The following is an 8,486-nucleotide window of genomic DNA, read 5'->3' as shown; positions in this document are numbered from 1 at the left end:
CAATATTGTTGCCGGCAGGGTACTCATTTTGAGTTCCTATTGATTTTACCCTTCCCTTCTTATAAGGTATTCTTTTATTTTTTACATTATGTATAAGAAAGTTTGATAAACACACACACACGCACACACACACTCACACACTCATACAAACACACACGCACACACACACACACACACACACAGCATATATATATATATATATATATATATATATATATATATATATATATATACACACATACATACATATACAAGATATTATAAGAAAACGAAAACCAAATGATGGCCTTTCTTTGCCAGGCTGAGATTTGCTACCTTATTTTCTTTCCCCAAACTCTTGGTTTGACATCTACGGATGCACAGATATTTATCTACCTTTATAAACTAATAAAACAGGACGAGTGAAAAGCACATAGAATTTACGGTTCAAGATACAGTCTCATAACTGAAATTAGATTCAGGCTTTACTGGGAATTCGATTTTGGGTCGAATTCTAAAAAGGGCTTTTTAACAGTCCAACAAGGAACTGATGAGAGAGCTTCTAAAATATGAGCACATTATCTCGCATCGCTGCGTGAGTGGGAAGAAAATTGTGGAAAATATGCTTTCCACGTCTTTCCCTTTCTTAATAAAGGAATGTTAGCGTCTTTTCATGTCAGTAAATGGCCCAATTACTACAATATCTTATACAGTGGTGGACACTAAATTCATTTTAGAATTCTAAACAGGAAAATGGAAATTCCTTACAAATATACTCTTGAGAGAGAGAGAGAGAGAGAGAGGAAGAGATTTTCATTTGGCTTGGGATGTGTGTTCTTTAAGTGTTTACACACAACCATACACACACACATATATATATATATATATATATATATATATATATATATATATATATATATATATATATATGTATGTATATAAATTGAGTAACAGAATATAAATTTTAGATATAAATTTAGGCCAAAGGCTTACTGCTGAGATTTATGCGTTCATTCACACACATATATATATATATATATATATATATATATATATATATATATATATATATATATATATATATATATATATATATATATATATATATATATATATATATCAGAGATTAAAGATTGGATATTACCACAAAATGGCAAATAGGTAACAAGCCATTTTTCGGCTAAAACACTTCAACACTCACCCAAGAAGCCAGAACACTTAAAGCACTATATTATAAAAAACTCCCCGTGAGCACACCCACGGCATCTTGCCTTTCTCTCTCGAAGATGCCTCTATCAAAATCCCCCCATAGACTTGTGTATCATAGATTTTCAATAGAAGAGGCGCACACGCACACACAAATGCACAGTTCGTTAGCAGCCTCACAATTACTGGCTTCATCCAGTTTTCACATGGGCACTTTGAGAAGAGTTCATGACCTGAGTACATTGACTTGTCTAACTAAGCAGTTTTATATCACACCACCCACAGAAACTATTCGTCAGCTTTCTCTCGGGCCGTTGCTTCTGCTCTGTTCTTCACATTCCATAGGTCAGCAGCGAACATATTGGCAATATATTATAATAAAAAACCCTACCTAGGCCTTTCACTGCTTGGCCACCTAACTAATTCTCCCAGCCCCCCCGCCTAGCAAAAAATGTTCAACAAAGTAGCTTATATAATATAAAACACATTGGCCGGCTTAAATAAAATATAAGTAATAACTGCACGTCTCTGGCATTATAAAATTAAGTCTGTTACGCCTTTTATCTCCAAATAATACTAGAATTTTCTCCTCATATGGGATTCTTGAATATCCCTCTTTGCTTGTCTGCGAACTGTAGCAGACTGTAGCTAACTGTAGGAAGTCGGAATGCCTCCCTCATTGTAGAAGATTTCTCACGGCTTCTGCAGATCCCCAAAAGACACGTTGAACTCTGTAGACTCTCGTAATCACCATCGTGGAAACTCTAGTAATCACCACTAACAAAACGACACGCAACCTCTCTGCACGGCTGGTGGACGTCTTGCTAGCGTTGGAAACGACTTTTTGGTGTGTTAGTATGTCAGTCAAGTCATTGGTCAATCTAAGAAGAATTAACCCAGACATACTACTTCTATCAACAATAATCTCAAAAAGTCAGAAATACTAACTGAACGTCTCCCAATTAACTCCCTTTAACGACTACTAAATCATAAGTCATTATCGCAACTCTCAAAGAAAAAAAACATAAAGTTCTCCAACTCAATTCTCCAAACTCACACATCAGCACACACACAACTCAAAAATCACAGCAACTCCACGGACTTCTGCACTCACATTTCAAACTCGAATGTTCTCATAAGTAAAAAAAAGAAAAAATCGTAATGAGCCCAAGAAGAAAAAATCACGTAACACGCCCAGACCCAAAACGTTCTCTCAAGCTCTCATATCTGAACAACCCACAAAATCAGCAAAATCTCCAATGTTTAAACAGCAAAAAAAAAAACACTTTACTGCTCATACAATTAATCACAATGAGACATAATGTCAAACTCCGATTTACGTAAATTAACAATTCCCGATAAATCACATCTCCCGGTAAAAAAAAAAAAAAATGCATTTAAAACTCATCACAAAGGAAGAAAATACAAATAAAGATAACCACAAGTAGATTTCCCCCACATCACAAAATACAATAATACATGTATAATATACTCAAACTCCCCACGTTTTTCCCAAGAAATGCTCCATGTAAAGTTATGGAATTTGCCAGAAAGCAAACTATTAACACCTGCGCTTTCGTGAAATGCTATTGTCAACATTTCCAGATATTGCTAAAATTCTGAACAATCATCATCAGAGGAAAAGAGTCAGCACACGGTTCATCACATCGCTTGTCAGCAGTAAATCCGCCTGCGGACGTATGCTCAAACTGCGGAACAAAAAATGTCTAGTCAGACACACAAGTTTTGGAAACTCATGATTCTATAGAAAAAGGTCTAACAGACACATTTCACAAAATTAACTCCAGGAATTGACTAATGTGTTCAAAAATTTGTCTCAAAGACAAATTCTCTCACCATGACATTGCCCAATTAAATGCCTCCAAAATAATACACTGTGAACATAAAAAATGCACACATCTCCATAGGACTCGTAATGCAGTAATGCCACTTGCCTCTAAATAGTCACGAAACCAAACAGAAAGAACCACAGTAAATCTCCTCTTGGCTCGAGAAAACAAACTCCATAACCACAAAAAAGGGCTCACCCGCCAAAGATTAATTCAATCTCCATATATAAATATGTGACATCATATTAACAATAAGACCACTCCGTGAAAAAAAAAACTATTTCCTCCATTTGGTAAAAACCACATCCACATATTTATTTACTCTTATTTCTCCGATAGCCATATGTTAATACAAAAAAACCACCACTCCAGGAATAAAGAATATCACCTCTATTTCGGCAAATACAAAATATTTACCTCTATTTCCCCAATAACTCCATGTGGATAAAAACAGGCTCCAAAAAATATATCTCCAAAAAGGATAATACAAAAAATGAAATCCTATCTCCAAAAAAATGTGCACTCAAGGCAACTAACTCACACACTCACAAATATTGCCACATATATCTCCTAAAATGTGTCTCCATTTGCAACAAAGATGGCTGCAAAATAATCGAACTAAACCATTGGCAAATATCAAAATGGCCAAAAATATATCTCCAATATATTATATCTCAAATTATGACTCCAAAATAATATACCTCCAATTATATCTCCAAATAATATATCTCAATTCTCCAAAGAATAACTCAATGTTATAGTCAAAAACTATAAAACTCTCACCGTTTGGCATAACTGCTGAAAAAGGGCAAAAACTCGGCAAATAAAATGTCTAGAAAATTCTAAAAAAAATCACCAACGTGCCACAACTCCTTATAACAGAATTCCAAATTCAAAGTGTCTTAGCCAAGACTTCTCCATATGTACTACGACATAGGCCACTAGAAATCTTAACCAAGTTTCCTATCTCTCACAAAGTTGTCACAAATACAAACAAATGTATTGTGCAAGAAACTCACAATTTCTGGAACAGAAATATCCAAAGAAAAAATGTAGTGCCACTACTTATTGCATTCAAAACAGTGCAAGAATTCTCCGTAAATTTATCTGCAGCATCAAATAGCTGAAACACAAACACGTTCCGAACAATGACTCTAAGTCACGAACTGAGATATTGAAAAAAATATTCACACCAACTGAGAGAAAAATAAATTCAAAGATTCACCCATGATAAAAAAAACTTGTGTCAGCGATGGCTAACTTCCAAAAAAGGAGAAAAGAAAAATCAACGGCACTATTAACTATCTCCGTAACTCGCGTATGTCAAGCAATTATCTGCTGAACTCATAAAAAAAGGAAAAAAAAACTAAAATCATGTGTTGTTAGTTCCTCCCAAATTCAAAAAAGATCTCACCACCCTTGATAGCATTACAACGCCCACGTATTAGTATATATATATATAAAAAAAACTCAGTATCAGAAACATCATTATCGCAATCACCAAAATTTGCTATCATGAAAATCACCAGTATCAGTAAAATAAAAACTAAAAAACATCACAATGTTAATGCTTGTCCATTCTCCAAATATTCAGCACAAAATTCAGCAAAAGATCAGCATGCCTCAACACAATTCACCAAGATTCAGCCAGATTCATCAAGATTCAGCAAAACTCATCCCCCAATGAACGACTGAAATATTCTCCAAAGTTACAAAAACTCAACAAATTAAATAATTAACACAAGACATTTCCCATTAATTCATTGTAATAATTCCTCCATGAAGAATTATCTGTAATAATCATAAAACAATCTCCCACGAATATCTCAAATCTCTCGTAAAACAGTCTCCTGTAATGATAATTATACTTAAGCAACCCCCCTCCCGTGACACATCTCAAGTATAATAATTATTAGTAATAATAATAATCTCCCATAGCAATAATTCTCTTGCAAAGATCTCAAAAAAGGTGAAATTCAAAATAGCATACAACAGTAATGCTGAACTTTATGACACACAATTCTCCAGCATACACCACCATTGCCACACACACCATTCACAGCATGCGGGCATTACCATTCGGCACCATTTTCAAAGTAATTCCTCCAACACAATAAATAAAATAATAATAATAATCTGTGTCTTATATTTGTGTCTTGTAAGGCATAAGGAAACACACCCATACAACGCATTTCAATTCTCTTTTATTTCCTTTTCTCATCATCCAAGAGAGAAAAATAAAATTCTTTTCTAAAAAAAAAAAAAAAGACTCTACGGGGCTTTTCACTTCATCAACTAATCAATGAGCTGATGTCTTGGCATTGGAAAATTAATTGTCAAGGCCAAACTCATCCCCCAACACCCTGGCACAAAGAAAAAAAAGTTCACCCCAATGAGAAAAACAAATTTCTCCCCCCCCCTGAGCGTTGACACTCCCCCATCAAGCGATAGAACACTCCCCGAGGCAGTACCAGCAGTAGTACCCTCCCCTGCACTATCTCTCGAGACATGCCAGTAGTCCCCTCGCAATGTGCCTCTCTGCGCGGGTTAGCGAAATGTGCTGAGCCCGTAAAATTGTGTGGCCGTTCTGTCTCCAAGCGAAATATGCTATCCAAGCAGAGTTCACACTATGCATAAACACTTCTTATACACCCTTGTATTAAACAAAGACAAATGTGTCCATTATAAACACACGCGCAAATAAAGAAAACACGTCACTTCTGCTGCTATGGGCAAAGACAAAAAATTTTTGACCTCTTGAACCAGTCCCCATTTTCACTGAAATATTTCAACAACTCTCCCCCTCAAACCATAGTTTTTAACACTCACCACTCCATAATGGAACAAAAAGAACTCGAATTCGCGTACGACACGGCAGTGACACATGCACGACTGTCTCGGGAATCATCACTTCACAAACATCTCAGTAGTAACTGACCATCACTCTGGGTAAAATGCTGACCCTATAAAAATCCTTCCCCCTCCCCTTTGCACAGTTAACGGATCGATATTTCTCATTTTTCTCACTAAGTAACTGAAAACCAAATCTAACAATTTTCCACAATCTCACAAAGGTTTTTGTCGTTCGAAAAACTATCACTAAGCCATAACCCCTTTATTTTCTAACTGGTCACCTATCTCTTCATTGGCGTTCCAGGCTAAAAAAAAAAAACTTTTATACCCTTTTTAACTGCTCGCCACCAAAAACCTGTAATGAGGACATTTCCCTCATTATTCATTTGGTAAACCTGTAACTCGAGCGTCAAGCAAACTAATACACACAGCCGCTCTCTCTCTCTCTCTCTCTCTCTCTCTCCAAGCGATCAACGACTCGCGACCCTCTCTCTCGTCTCTCTTCTTAATTGGCAATCTCTCTCTCCTCTCTCTCAACCTGCTTTGGCTCTCCATTCTAACAGGTAATGAAAATGAGAGAGTTGCATCATAAGAAAATACATTATTAATAATGAATAAATAATGAATTAATCAAGTCTTACAGACTAACTCAAAAACCCCACAGTAAAATGTCTGACAGTATTCAGTCACAAAAAGTCTATATCTATTGGGAACTCTCGGTCCCCCTTTGCCAGAACCGTCTGTTTCAAAGACACGAGAAACACACTCATAAGTACACACACAAGTTTAACAATCAGAGATTAAAGATTGGATATTACCACAAAAATGTCAAATAGGTAACAAGCCTTTTTTCGGCTAAAAAAAACACTTCAACAGTCACCCAAGAAGCCAGAACACTTAAAGCACACTATATTATAAAAAACTCCCGGTGAGCACCACGGCATCTTGCTTGCCTTTCTCTCGAAGACGCCTCATATCAAAATCCCCCCCCATAGACTTGCGTATCATAGATTTTCAATAGAAGAGGCGCACACGCACACATGAATGCACAGTTCATTAGCGCCTCATCAACAATACGGCTTCATCCAGTTTCACAAAGGCACTTTGAGAAGATTTCATGACCTGAGTACATTGACTTGTCTAACTAAGCAGTTTTATGTCACGCCACCCACAGAAACTATTCGTCAGCTTTCTCTCGGGTCGTTGCTTCTGCTCTGTTCTTCACATTCCATAGGTCACAGCGAACATATTGGCAATATATTATTAATCAAAAACCCTAGGCCTTTATATATATATATATATATATATATATATATATATATATATATATATATATATATATATATATATATATATAATCTCAAAAAAAATCACCATAACGTGACTGGAAAATCTTCAAGTAATCAAAGTCCACAATTATGTAAGAAAATGTGTATTAGAAATACATAAAAGACGGGAGCTTTTGTCTACTTGATCAGTAGACCTCATCAGCCGTACTGATTTTTCTTTTCAAAAAATGTATACAAAAAAGTTACGAAGGACTTGCAGGACTCTGGAAACGTCTCCAAGGGAGATAACCACCAAAACAAACTATCTTAATTATGTTATTCCCTCGTTCAAATGTCTGGCCAAAAGACGAGCCGATCGTCGTGGTTGAACACACATTTTGATCTACTTTGCAATAATTGCAATTTTAATAACAGTTACTAAATGAATGAAAAAAATACCTATGAGGCAAATAAAATATTTGTAAACAATAAATGCTACAATAGCAATTACAGTGATCATTCTTTTTAAGAGAAGAGAAGAAAGTCTGTGTTCTAGGATTAGAAAGTATAAAGTTATCTTCATTATAATTACTCTCACCGTCCAATACACCCAACTCCCTTCCCGTGTGTGACAACTGAAAGATCCAATACTTATGGTACTACCGCACCACCTATTAATACATCGGGCAAAATGCAACTCCACGCAATTAAATATTTTGATAAGCATTTTTTGTCAAGATCACCGCAACACTGGACTGATGAATTTGAATGTCTTAATATAAGCAAAGTTATAATTATTAATTCACGATTTTATTGAAACAAAGAAAAGCTGTCAGCCTTCAGTACCATCATGAATAATGTCATGAATAATGTCATGAAATATATATAGAAATATATTTCCGATAAGAGAGATTCTTCCACTTTTTCTACTCCTAACGGGAGAAAAAAAAAACTCAAGTAATATAATATTTTCTCCGTTAATTTCGATATATCAAAGAGACGCCGAAGTTTTAATGAAATGGCAGTCATTCATTACAAAACAATATCGGTCATTAGCACCACTCGAACGGTGGTAATTAAGAGTGCTCTCTGACCTTAAAGGTGACTGATGTTTCAGTTGGTAAAAAGTCATAATGAAATTTACTTGCAAATCGCAAACGTCCCTCGTGTTATGATAACAAACTATTTTCGTCCCACGTTAAAAAAATTCCGAGGAGACGTCCAAGTTTTAATGAGGTGTCAGTCACTCCACGAAAACGATTTTGATTTGCAGCCATCGAATAGCAGTAATTAAGTGGAATCTCTGACAAAGATGAAATCACCTTTTGTC

This window comes from Macrobrachium nipponense, chromosome 36 (genome assembly GCF_015104395.2).
Source record: "Macrobrachium nipponense isolate FS-2020 chromosome 36, ASM1510439v2, whole genome shotgun sequence".
NCBI lineage: Eukaryota > Metazoa > Arthropoda > Malacostraca > Decapoda > Palaemonidae > Macrobrachium > Macrobrachium nipponense.
Note: the sequence above shows the minus strand (reverse complement) of the source record.